This window comes from Cygnus atratus, chromosome 5 (assembly GCF_013377495.2).
Source record: "Cygnus atratus isolate AKBS03 ecotype Queensland, Australia chromosome 5, CAtr_DNAZoo_HiC_assembly, whole genome shotgun sequence".
Classification (NCBI taxonomy): domain Eukaryota; kingdom Metazoa; phylum Chordata; class Aves; order Anseriformes; family Anatidae; genus Cygnus; species Cygnus atratus.
The window spans coordinates 61,758,877-61,771,206 of NC_066366.1; positions in this window are offsets into that span (position 1 = coordinate 61,758,877).

Here is a 12,330-nt window from a genome sequence, read left to right on the forward strand (position 1 = left end):
CTCATAAAATAAATCACTTTGAAAATGACGCTGTCTCTAGTTAATAAGTGCTCTTTCTCAAGGCAGAGGCTTGTTGCCATGAAGATAAAATCGTAAAACTGGTTCAAAGTGCATTGGGATGGCAAATGCACCCTATTGAGAAGATGAGATAAACTGGATTGGACTGGAAAGGAAGCACTGCTGCCTGCTTGTTGTGAAATTATGAGCAGGTGAACTGTCATTAAAGGCATTTTGACAGTCACTTAGGTTCTCACATGGGTGTTCTGTGACAAGGAGTGAATTTTTTGGGTACATTTTCTCTCCACAGTGGTGGATGTGTAGAGCCTTGATCGTGTGTCATGCTACTGCATGAGGTTGTTTTCGGATTTTAGAGCTAGTGATTATATCTGGCAGCAGCAGGGAGGGTTATCTTCACTTTTTCTCGTTCTTTAGTGGATAGGAACTAGAAAATTCCTCACTGTGTGATACCAGTGAAACCCACCTAACCATCTGTCCTCTCAGAGAGGCCCAGACCCCAAAGAGAACCACGGTTCCCTTTGCCTTCCTCGTGGACCCAAACCTTTGTCAATCCCCTCTCCGTTCTCCCCTTCCCCCTTCCTCCCGTTGCCCAATTGCAGACTCAGGTTCCTGGTGTGGTGTCGCAATCCTCAGTCTCTCAATGAGTTTTGTGACATTTGCTGCTTGGCTTACAGCCACGGCTCCTACAGGCAGATGAAAATATGAAAGCACAGCCCTCCCGTCTCTGAAGCAGCACGTTCTCAAGTGCTCGCTACTGTGGAGACAAGCTGGAAAACTTTTTATTTTAAAAACTCAAAAGATCAGAAGGCAAATAAAAGGACCCCTTTCTTTGTTTTGCTCTAATCTTGCAGTTGAAAATGAAGCCCTTTTTTAGGAGAGGGGGGAAGAGGTGAGCGGCCACTGATCCGTGAAGGTTTTGCCTGGCAGTGAGGGCAGAGTCGATTTTTCCCTGGCCCAGATTCTCTCAGCGTTGTAGACGCAGGCACACACACACGCCTCTGGTGGAGAAGCTTAAGGAGAAGCACAGTGGCACAGACCAAAGGTCCAGCTGGCATCGAGCCCCGTGTGGCTGTGGGCAACCAGATACTTCGGAAAAGCAGAGAGAAAAGAAATAATCCTCCCCCCTGCCAAGCCTCCGAGCCCCCAGCAGTCGGCAGCCTGGGGGTCACATCTACATCGTTGTCTTCTGCGGCTGGAGACCGAGGGGAGGCAAGGCCAGCACTATTTGAAGGAATAAGGTGCTGTAAGGTGTCTGCTGATTATCTCTGCGACCCCGTGAGCAGCTCTGAGCAGGAAGAATGGGCTCAGCTTTTCACCACTGCCCTGTGACGCCGTTCGTGGCCGTATATTCGTGCCTCATTTCCTCTCTCTGTGCAGAGCACCTGGGACTTGCCTGTTCATGGAGAGGCGCTTCTGTGCTCAGGCACTTTCTGCCTGGCGTGCTGCACTTCCTCTGCAACCCCTCTGGGGGCCTTTGAGACCTCCACTTTTGCACAGCCACTTACGTACGCGTTTCTATATGTGAAATTAATTGCTCACTACCACGCTGCTCGTGTCTCTGCTCCAGATGTGTATCGATGGCAGAGCCAGACTGCTAAGGTCAACGATCGGCTGATTGGTGCCAAAGAACCCATTTACAGTCAAATGGCTTGTAGGAATTGAGGGAATGATGCACGTAAGGATCATTTGGGCTCGTGAAGGATCCGTAAGCTAGCGATATGACAAAGGTGCTACTGAAGGGCATGGGATGAATTATTAACACGAGTGTTCGGTATAAAATATCGCGTGGAGAGGGTTCCATCCGGACCTGCCCCGGGGCTGTGTGGGCTAACCTTCCTTTTTGGCTTGCACAAGGTTTGGTAGAGAGGCCGGCTCCCGCGGACTCCTGCTTTACTCACACATATGGAAGTTCCTTTGTGTTTCTCAGCAGAAGCCGACCATCCGACCCAAATTCCTCTGGATGCAGACCAAGCTGATGCTCACCTGCTGACTTCAGTAGCTCTCATAATCTCTCAGAGTGGGGATGTTTTCCCCCAGCATTGCTGCGATGAACCAGGAGGAATATTTACCAGGGCGGACGTTTGCCAGGTGCGTGATCTGGCTGCAGGAGTGTAGTTAGCACACAAAAACACACATCTCGTCCACTGCAACTGTAATATGCTAAAATCTTGTTGCATCAGCTAACAGTCATTTACTGCTCTGTGAAAACCCGTGGGAATAACACCCATGTCATTCTTCCTCCTCCTTCTCTTGAGCTTTCGGGCCCTGATTCAGCAAATAGCTTCAGTGCCGCGCTGAACTGGTGCCTTTTAGTTGCTAATGCCATGCAAAAATGCCATGAAAATAAAGCAGTTTGCATGACCACTGTTAAGAATTCACTTCCTTCTTTGGGCCTTATTTTCCATCAGCCTGCTGAAAGAGTACAGCCAGAAAACAGATTAGCCTGGGACAGGCTCCTTAACTAATAAATGTACCACAAATATGCTGCTTCCGTGATATTTTAGGTCAAATGGGTTTATCAAGTCAGTAGTCACCACAGTATGAAGTATTCCTGTAAATAAATAAAAGTGACTTAAATACTTTTAATATCTGTCTGACAGAGCTCCTTTAAAGTGCAAATGTGGCTGGAATTAATGGAAGTCAGGATAATTTCAAGCAGGAGTCATTAAAAGGGAAAGAAAGCACAAACTTTTTAACTTTTTAACCTCGGGGTTCTTTCCAGTCACACCCCTAGCGATGATAATAAATGCAGAAAATTCCATGAAAATCTCTATTCTTCAGACTCTTGAGGCATTTAGCATAGTGTTCGCAGTTCCTCCTTTCTCTTATGAAAACAGGAAGAAATTATGCAGGGCAGTAGCTGTTTAAATACTAGAAAGTCTCCCCGGGGAGGATTACAGACATTTCAGTGATAAATTGGAAGTGAGATAACAGGAGGTTTGGAATGAGCCCGATCCACAGTTCGTCTAAGTCAAAGCTCCCTCATTGATTTTGGGGCTTTTCACGTTAGCCTGGAAATGGGGAAGGATCCCCCTGCAGATGGCCCTGATGCTGGCTGAAGGTTGAGAATCCCCACGGTAAGCTCCTCTCCCCCCGCAAGGGGCGACTGCATCCTAATTAGTGAGCAGAAATACTCCTCATGTACAGACGTTGAGAAAGAAAAGGAGCTGACTATTGCGAGAAAGTGCATTGCAAAACACGCTGGGCTCCACTGGAGCAGTATCACAGGCACCCGAGGATGGATTGTGGTGTTATTTCGTGCTCCCCAGGGCCGTGCTGGAGGCAGCTGAGCAGAATGGGCGCTCGCAGTCTGCTGCCCGGCCTGGCAGGAGCTCCTTCTCCTCCTTCTCCAGGAAATTCCCGGCCTTTGCTGCCCCATCCCGTGACTGCTGCCCCAGACGTGGTTAATGCCAGCGTTGCAGAGCCCCCTCCCTCCAGCACCTCCGCCGTATTCACTTGTTTTTCCCTGTTTTATGCTTAGATTTCAGGTTCTTCAGGACGTGGAGCATCTCCTCGCTTATTTTTGAGCATCTCCAACAATGAGGTGTCGGCGCTGAGCTGCTGTTGGGACACAAATAACGAGGAGGAATAACACTTCCTCGGTAACGATTCAGCCCAGGGTCCAGGCCGGTTGGCGACCTGAGAAAACCAGTCTTGTCCTGGAGCGTGTCACACTCCTCCCTCAGCCCTCCTCCTGCTAAACACATCCTGAGAAAACAACACGGTGTGCTGCCAAAATAGCAGAAAGAAGCAACTCCCCAAACAGGAGGCCTTCCCCCAGCCCCGCCGTGTGAACCGCAGGTTTCGTGAAGCAGCAGGAGGTAAAAACAAGCACTTTGCTGCTAGAAATTGCTTTTCTTGTAGGCAAAAATAAATATGGCACGCCTGCTAAAATGTATTTTCGTAATTAAAAATAAACTGCCATTGGCGAATGAATTAAGTTCACTTTTTTGGCGGCGTACTCCCATTCATTCACTGAGTTGCAGTCAGTTCTTTGCGACGAATCTCCCCGCTGTTAGAGAACCAGAAACAGCGTCACATTTCGATCGTAAAACCAGCATTTAGTGCCTCATTCAAAACACCTTGCTAACATTTTCACCATTACTAATGTTTGTTTTGCTGTAGAGACAGGGAAAGTACACACGGCTGAACTGGGCTGACAGAGAGGGTGAAGCCCGAGGATCTGGTTCCTAGCAGCGACTGGCAGATGAAGTGAAAGAACACTGGAAACGTGCGGTGGTGCTGCAGCCAAGACGAGCTGGAAAGAGGGGTACAGCTTTTTGCTCGACTTCTGTGCTCGTCAGGTTAAGGTGGGGAAGCTACACTGTTGTGATCGCAGCCGCCACAACATTGACTTTAATTTGCTAATGCCCTATGTTATCTGGGTGATAACAAATGCGCCTTTTTTAGCTCATAAAGCATTAGACAAATTCCTCTGGAATAACTTCTAGCCTAGTATGGCCAAGCATTTGACAACTAAGGTTCCAAAATGTGTTTTCTGGAGTGCTGTTAGATTATAGTGCGTGGGTTAAAGTACTCAAGAACGCATTTGGGGCGAAGGATGGGATGTGTAAGGGCTCGGTAAGCACCTGGGAACAGGTGACTCCAGTTCCCCACTTGCCTCTGTCTTCCCTTTAGGTCTTCTCCATCCTCCCCCTTCTCTTCCTCCCTCAAAACTCCTGCCTGCCTGGCATCACAGCAGAGGAGTGCCTTGGATAAAGCACTATTTATTTGTGCTTCTGCTGCTGAAGGAAGAAGAGCATCGAAGCGTTAAGTGCATCCCCTGGCTCCTGCAATAGAAAGGATCCTCTTATTCCTTGGCTAGTCTTTTGTCTGGGCAGGAATCTGCCGCCCACTCGGGTAATTGCACCAGCAGAGCTTACCTGTGCTAGCAGCAGATCCCCTCAGGAGGGAATATCCAGCGGAAACCGAGCATTGCTCATGCATCAGAAGGGCTGGCAAGGAAGGGGTGAGAGCTGATTTTTTTTTGGTCTTGCTTGGAGGAGAGGAGGACTGGGGAAGAGGCATTTGCTCAAACAGGGAGTGTGGCTCGTTACTAAATGTGTGTGTTCTTAGGGAATCAACACCAGAAGATGTAAAAGTCAACGGGCAAGTCCCTCATCTGGCTGGCGTACCGAAACCCCCCCGCTCCCACTCAGTGCCACCTTCAAGTTAAATATTCTCCTATTTCCCCTTCACGTTTGCCCCCCAGTTTGGGCACAGGACCAAAACTACTCGTGTACAAGGACACTCGAGCCAGCAGCATTACACCAAGAGGTAATTTGGCTCTGAGCATGTAATAATGACAGGAGTTTAAGAATGACAGGATGTCCCACTCGCCAACCCGATGTTACCTTGTGGCAGCCAGATCTCAGACATCTCCCACCCTAGTGCCAGCGGATTTTTTTTGTTGAAAAGGTAGGGAAGAAAAAAAATCCTCCGGCTTGTCCTCAGCCTGCAGCTTGCCGGGTCAAAGGTGTCCTGAAAAGGGAGGAATTCCGGGGGCGGCTGAGGATCAGCCAGTGATGTTCCTTGCCAAAAACACAAGGGTGGTGATTTCCCACTCAACTGGGAAAGGTCTCTGTTGTGCCCTGGCACCGGCTTCTTTCCCCGGTTCAGCTGACAGCCCGAATTCCCCTTTCTTGCTGCAGTTCCCCACTCAGGTTACCCTTTGTGCTCCTACAGACCCCCTTCCCCTGGGCTGAAGGCGCCCTTTGCTTATTTGAATCTTTGGATGCCTTGGGAGTAGCACTGGGGTGCAGATAGAATAAAATTAAGTTTGTAGGGGAGAGCTGTACTTTTATAATCAAACATCCCCAAACCTGAAATTATCTCATTTTGCAACTGTGTTGGCGGAGAGAAACACTATGCCAAATTTAGTAGGGTTATTCCCTTCCCCTTGCCCCTCTCACCCCCCGGATATTTTTGAGACCTTTCCTCCTTCCCTAAGTTCAAGGACACAAAGTTTTGGATGGCTCTGAGCAAGTTGCACAGCCATACACCCAGTGCTCAGCTTGATTTTTCTTGACTAAATTTGCTTGATCGATTCTTTTCAGGCGTTGGATATCAATTAAAAGAACACTACTCTTTTGTCTTGTGTGTTGCTCCCCTAAAAAATAATGAACTGTTTAATACACTAGAGGCAATTTCAAATTATCTGGCTTAATGAGGAAGGTTGTGACAGAAGATTTATTACCCTTTCTGATCTGCTAATGTATTTTCCCAACCATCCCAGCAGAACCAATCGCTGTATTTTCATTATACCCTCTATTTTCAGGGGTTCATTAGTTGTAGGCTAAAAATAACACCCAAGGTCTCAGTCTGAGAACTCATCCAATTTTTTTTAATTGGAAATAAAATTTGATAAGACAACTTTCTAACCATAACAGCACCAAACACCAGGACCCTTACCGGGTGTTTCGTCCAAAGTGAAACTTCATGTGACTACACATAAAGACCTGACCTAGAAATACCATCATGTAACTGCTCCAAAGGACAAAACCCGGCCTTTTATTTAAAAACAAAACAGAACAAGCCCAAAATAATACACTTTCACACAAGCAACGGATTGTAGTCTACTCCAATTGACATGCTTAGAGAAAAAGATTTGGCAATGAACCTGCTCATCTGCAAAAAACTCAGGGGTGTTCTTAGCTAGTGGATGAAAATGAGACTGTGATTTTTTTTTTTTCCTCAAAGAATTAAAAAGAGAGAAAGGAGAACAAGATGGAAGAGCTCCCAGAGAGCCAGCAGGCCTCCTGCCCTGCGCTGGATTCAGACCTTGCTGAAGCTGCTACTTCCCAGCGATGGCTTCGTGCCGGTGCGTGGCAGCACGTAACGAGCCCAGGGTTTTTCCTGCTGCATCATTTTGATAGATGGGTAACGGGAAGGCAGGGAGACAAACGGGTTTGGATTTTACAGGGCGTGCTCTTTGCAGAAAGGGAGAGAAATCCTCACTCCACGGGGCAATTCGTGGGGCTCACGCTTCAGCCGCTTGCTCTGAATCTGCCTGTGCTGGGGGAGCAGGGGAGAGGCAACGGCAAGGAGCTGCATTTGAAACGCTTGGTTCTGGTTCTTGTAAAGGCAGAGATGCCGCACGCTGGTAGGCATGCCTTTGGCCCTCTACAGCGGCCAGACTTCCCTAATGGGCTAATGAGCCTGCTACGGTTTTTAATTACGCTGTTATGTCGCGGCAACCGCAGGAGCCGTGTCGCCGATCCGGACGTCCCCACGACTGGTCCCGCACACGCCACACAAGGGATTCTCCCCAGCAATAACACCCCTTGAGCATCCACGCCAGAGAATCCTTGGGGAGCTTGCTCGCCCCCCGAGACCTGCAGGGATCCCTGCAGGAAGGTGCTCGTCACGGCCAGCCCGCAGGGAGGCCGGGCCGAGGACGCGTTTTGGTCAGATAATGCAGCACGGCTACCCAGGGGGTTATTGAAATGGATGTAGGGAGCAGGGAAATTACTGCGACTCGCCTCAGCCCCGTGCTATAGATTTTGTCTGCATAAATTATATATTTACATTCAAAACTCTATTATTCATAGAGTTGAGTAAACAGGTATTGATTTTTACACTGCAGCACAGACGAGTATTTCTAAGGGCGCGGGGGCTGCTCTCGCATTCTTGGTAACCCTGACCTCATCCGTGCTTCCTGAGAGCAGGATTTAACATGGACGATCAAGTTTAAAAAAACCAGCTAGCTGTCACTGCGCCGAAAGGAAATCAATGGGCTTTTCTTTCTGAATGGACAGCTTCTCCTCCCCCACCACGTCACGCGCGGCTCGTCCCACCACGGCAAATCCACGTTTTAGATGCGGAAGCAGGCAGATGCCGGCGGAGAGCGAGGCAAGGATGCGCGAAGCGATCTTAGCTTGTCAGATAACATCGGCTCTCCCACCGTCGGGGAAGAGGCAGAAACAGTGGCTTTGTGAATACAGCACAAAGAGCAAGCTTTGGCGTATAAAACCACGATCACACTGCAGAGCTCAAGCAAACCATCTGAGAGAGCTCCTACGATCAGTGCATGAGCTTGTGCTGAGATTTCTCCACCGATTTCTCCACCAAATGTACAATATTTCCATGCACATTCAGGGGTGGCAGAAAAAAAAATAATCCTTTAACTGCATTTTCCAGTACTACGTTATTTCAGAGGTTAACCGAAATCACTTACTTCATAGCTAACTTTGCTATATCGAATCAATGTACAAGTTCCTTATTGGATTTTTATTACAGGTAAAATTGACAGAGAAAATCACTAGGATATACTTAAAAATGGGAAGGAAATGTACGTTTACAATAAAAAGGTCTCTGAAGGTCTCTTGTTTCATAGGAAGGAAGCTGTCTTTATATTACATGAACTATAAAAAATGATTAAAACTGAAGAGAGACAGGAAGCTGATAATTTGATTTATCATCTTAATGGCTATGATTCATGAATAAATAATATAATGGTTTATGTCTCTCTTGTAAAAGAAGTAGAGAAGAGCAATTTGTCTAATAAATGACTTCAAAAATTACAGCTGAGTCTTGTTTGCCACATTTGTTCTATTTAAAAAGAATGAGCAAGTATCTTATTTCTTATTACTTACTAGGACATTTGTTGTATTATTTATAAGAGTCAAAAACCTTAACTAAAAGCCACTCATCTCTGACCACAGTCTCCCATTAGCTTTAAATTCAGGAAAGAGAAAGGGATTGATCACTAGATCAATAAATCTAACCTTAGAGCTGACTAAAAGCTTCCTTTAACCTCCTTCCTACAGCATCCTTTTTCAAAATTAAAGCATCCCCCTTTTTAATTATTTAAGAGCATGTCAATTTTACAGTAAGGCCATGTATGACTGCATCATACAAGGATTTCTTTTCCACATTGGAAACAGACCCGCATCTTTAAAAGAAAAGCGTTTAAATTAAGATTACTGTTTTTTTAAGCTCAATATGCTACTGAAGAAATATGTATCCTGTTCCAAATGCGCCCCAGATTTCCTCGTGACGACTGCTGAGAATAGGGGATGAAGAAGGAATTTATGCTCCCGGTTACTGCACAGACGAACCACCCAAATCCATCAATGAGTCTGGCGGAGCGAGGTCGCTCTGCATTGACGGCGTTGCGCCTACACAGCTGCAGAAAGTCACTTCAGGCAAAAGCAAATGCCAGAGAACAGAATTAATGGAACGAGCGTTTGTCTTTAAACCGTCCCGTAAAAAGAGCTCGTGTATGTCCTTGGCCCACCGTGCCTCAAGAGCCTGACTTCCCTTCCCCTTATCAAAATCATATTATCAAAATCAGATCCTTTTTCTTACCAGCTCACACTGATGCAACGCTGCGTTTCTGCAGAACCACAAGGCAACACAGTTGAGCCCTCAAAACAACAGAAACCATTTCATGGTCATGATTCCCGACGTAAAGCTGGCTGGGAGCCTCGAAACATGGGGGCTGTGGCCAGGGCCACTTTGGGAGTACGTCCTCGTCAGCCTCAAGCTCTTGTTTTTCTGCACATGTCCATACCTTTCTTTGTTCCATGGTTAATCTTTATCCTGAAGAACCTGAAAACTTTATCCCATAAGAACCTGGGATGAGAAGATGGCAGTTCTTACCCTGTTTCTGGGGCCCTCCGAGAAGAGTCTAGAGGGCTTCAATACTGAATTTCAAGACTTGGTTGTTCTTGGAACATACTTCAGACAGCTAATGTCAGGAATTATAAACTATTATTTGAGCGATCAGCACCGGTAAGACTGTTAGTGGTGACAGCAGGAAGAGAACCTCAGGATGACGAATCTTTGCGTATCATGAAACCAGTTATTTTCTAGAAGGCTTATTCAAAAAAGAAAAGAAGTACATGGACTTAAGCAAAATAGATTTTGAGTTCTCATGCTTCATAAAAACACGTGTACTTTGGGAAATGTCTCTCTCACAGGCTGCACAAATATACACAGTTCAGGCTGTCAGAAGATACTGAGGTCACGCAGGGATGACTTGGACAAACAAACAGGAAAAATGTAGGGTGAATTTCCACCAAAGCCCGCTGAGCGCTATTTTCTACATATGATTTCTCGAAATAGATGCAATTCACTGGCCCGTGGTCAACAGGCACTATTTTTATGCGCAGCACCTCCAGTCCCCAACCACTACATTATATAGGTCTCCTAAAATTGGAGTGCTCGAGACAGTTTTGGGGCAAGCGATGCATCAGGAGCACTCGACTGCTGAAGCAACGTAGGCTGCGTATGGAACAACACTGAAATCACAGCCAGTTGTAGACCTCTAACCCAAAAAGGTTCTTTCATTTTGAGGGGACAAAGTCTCTGCCGGCTTTGAAAGAGACGGTGGCCTTTGCCAAGTTTCAAAACAGGTAAGACTTTTGGTGAAAATCTAGATTTTGTGGACTTGCGATAAATATAATAGTGGCAATCTCCATCTAAAATTGAGCTTTTTGCCCTAACAGTTTCTGGAAGTTTTAATCAAGCAGCCTGCATCTATGAAGTTAGATTTCAAACCAATTGTTTCGTATCACAGCAGCATTTTGTATTGACACGCACAGAGAAAAAAAAAAAAAACACAGAACAAAGATGATCCCTGCTATTCATTCACTTTGTATGTGGAAAATAGCAGTGGTAGATACAGAAGAAATAGATTTACTAATCCGAAGCTGTTCTCGACAGAACCCAGCTTATGCAAAAAGTAATACCAGTTGAATGGAAGCAGCACAAGGAAAACATTACCAGAAGAAAAGGGTAATTTTTTGGACATCAGTCATACAATCATCATTTGCATACGGAGGAGGAAGAATCTCAGCTGGTATAAACTGTTATAAGTGCATCAATAAAGCCACGCTGATTTATAGCAGCTGAGAGTCTGTCCTGCAGCGTATTCATCCATGTGCGATGCGATAGATTGATGTGTTTGCATTTTCTCCCTGGAGACTTTGGTTCGAAACCTATTTAAAACACAGTGAAAACAAACTGGCTGGTCTCTAAGCAGATGTCCCTGGAAATCTGCTTACATCACAGCAACAGCAGATCAGGGGAAAGGGTATTCTCGCTCAGGGGCGAGCAGGACTCTGCTGGAGTTGCATGGCAAACTTCCTCGGTAGGTCCTGAGTTCCGGGATGGATTGGATTCACAAGTTCACAGGGTGCTGTACAAGGTGAAATCAAGATATTCACAGAGAAATGCTGCTTATGCTGCTGTAGCACTTAGTCTGCGATCCGGGAGGGAGACTGCACGGCACGCTCCCGCTCTTAGCCTGCACACGTATGTAACCTCACGCACCCGGGTAATTGCAAATTTTTGATAAGATCTCCGGCAGGCACGCATAAAATTAGACATCTGTAATTCCGCCTGCTTTGGGTCCCTGTTCCAAAGGCATTTCAAGAGGATACAAACGCTCCCTGTGATCAAAGGGGAAGAAAACAGTACGGCTGCTGTCGCTGCAGGTAGGTGATCTGCGAGCACGTGCGAGCGAAGACACCAGAACCAGAGGTTGCTCCTCGTGGAGCCACGTACCCGAGGCCAGCCTGGAAAATGCTCTAGTTCCTTGCTTGGACCTAGAGCCCCTGAGTCTCCTTGGGATCTTACCAATAATTCAGCAGCAGATCTGACCATCCACGCAACGTAAGTAGTGCTTTTAGGAGCATTATCGTGGTTTTCCCGTATATGGGATTTGGCAGCGGGCCATTTGGCCAAATGCTACAGGTTGCAAGAAAAATGTGCACGCTTTTTTATCCAACTGTACTTAACAACTAAATAACCCCTCCTACTAACAACGTGAGAAAGCTATTCGTCACCTCAGGATCAAACAAGTAGGCTCAGATAGTTTAATATGCATAAATTTGACAAGATTAAGGAAATATCTGCCTTCCCACCCTCCCCCCCCATGCTTCATCAATTCAGAACAGCAGCCCCTATAGTGAAAACTGGCTATTTCCCATAATGAAACAGTAACAGAGAAACGGCTGCCAAGTCCAAGCCCCATCTATCACAAGTGACTGTATCATTACCCCTTCCAGACACCAAACAAACCCGTTTCTGAGCAGTTTGCTTTTTACTGCTGTTACAGAAATGAAAAACTGCTCCAGAACCCCACTGCTCTGATGAGTATGAGCCTTCCTCCTTTCCAACCAAAATCCTTTCCCGACCAGTTTGTACACGTTTGTTCCTGTGCTGAGCGCCGTCCTTGGCTTGAATTGTTTCTCCCCTCCCTGGCGTTTAGTCCCCTGATGTATTTATAGAAAGACCGTATGCTCTTTCAAACTTCATTTTGCTAGGAATAGTAATGTTAGAAATAGACCGATGAATTTACTACAT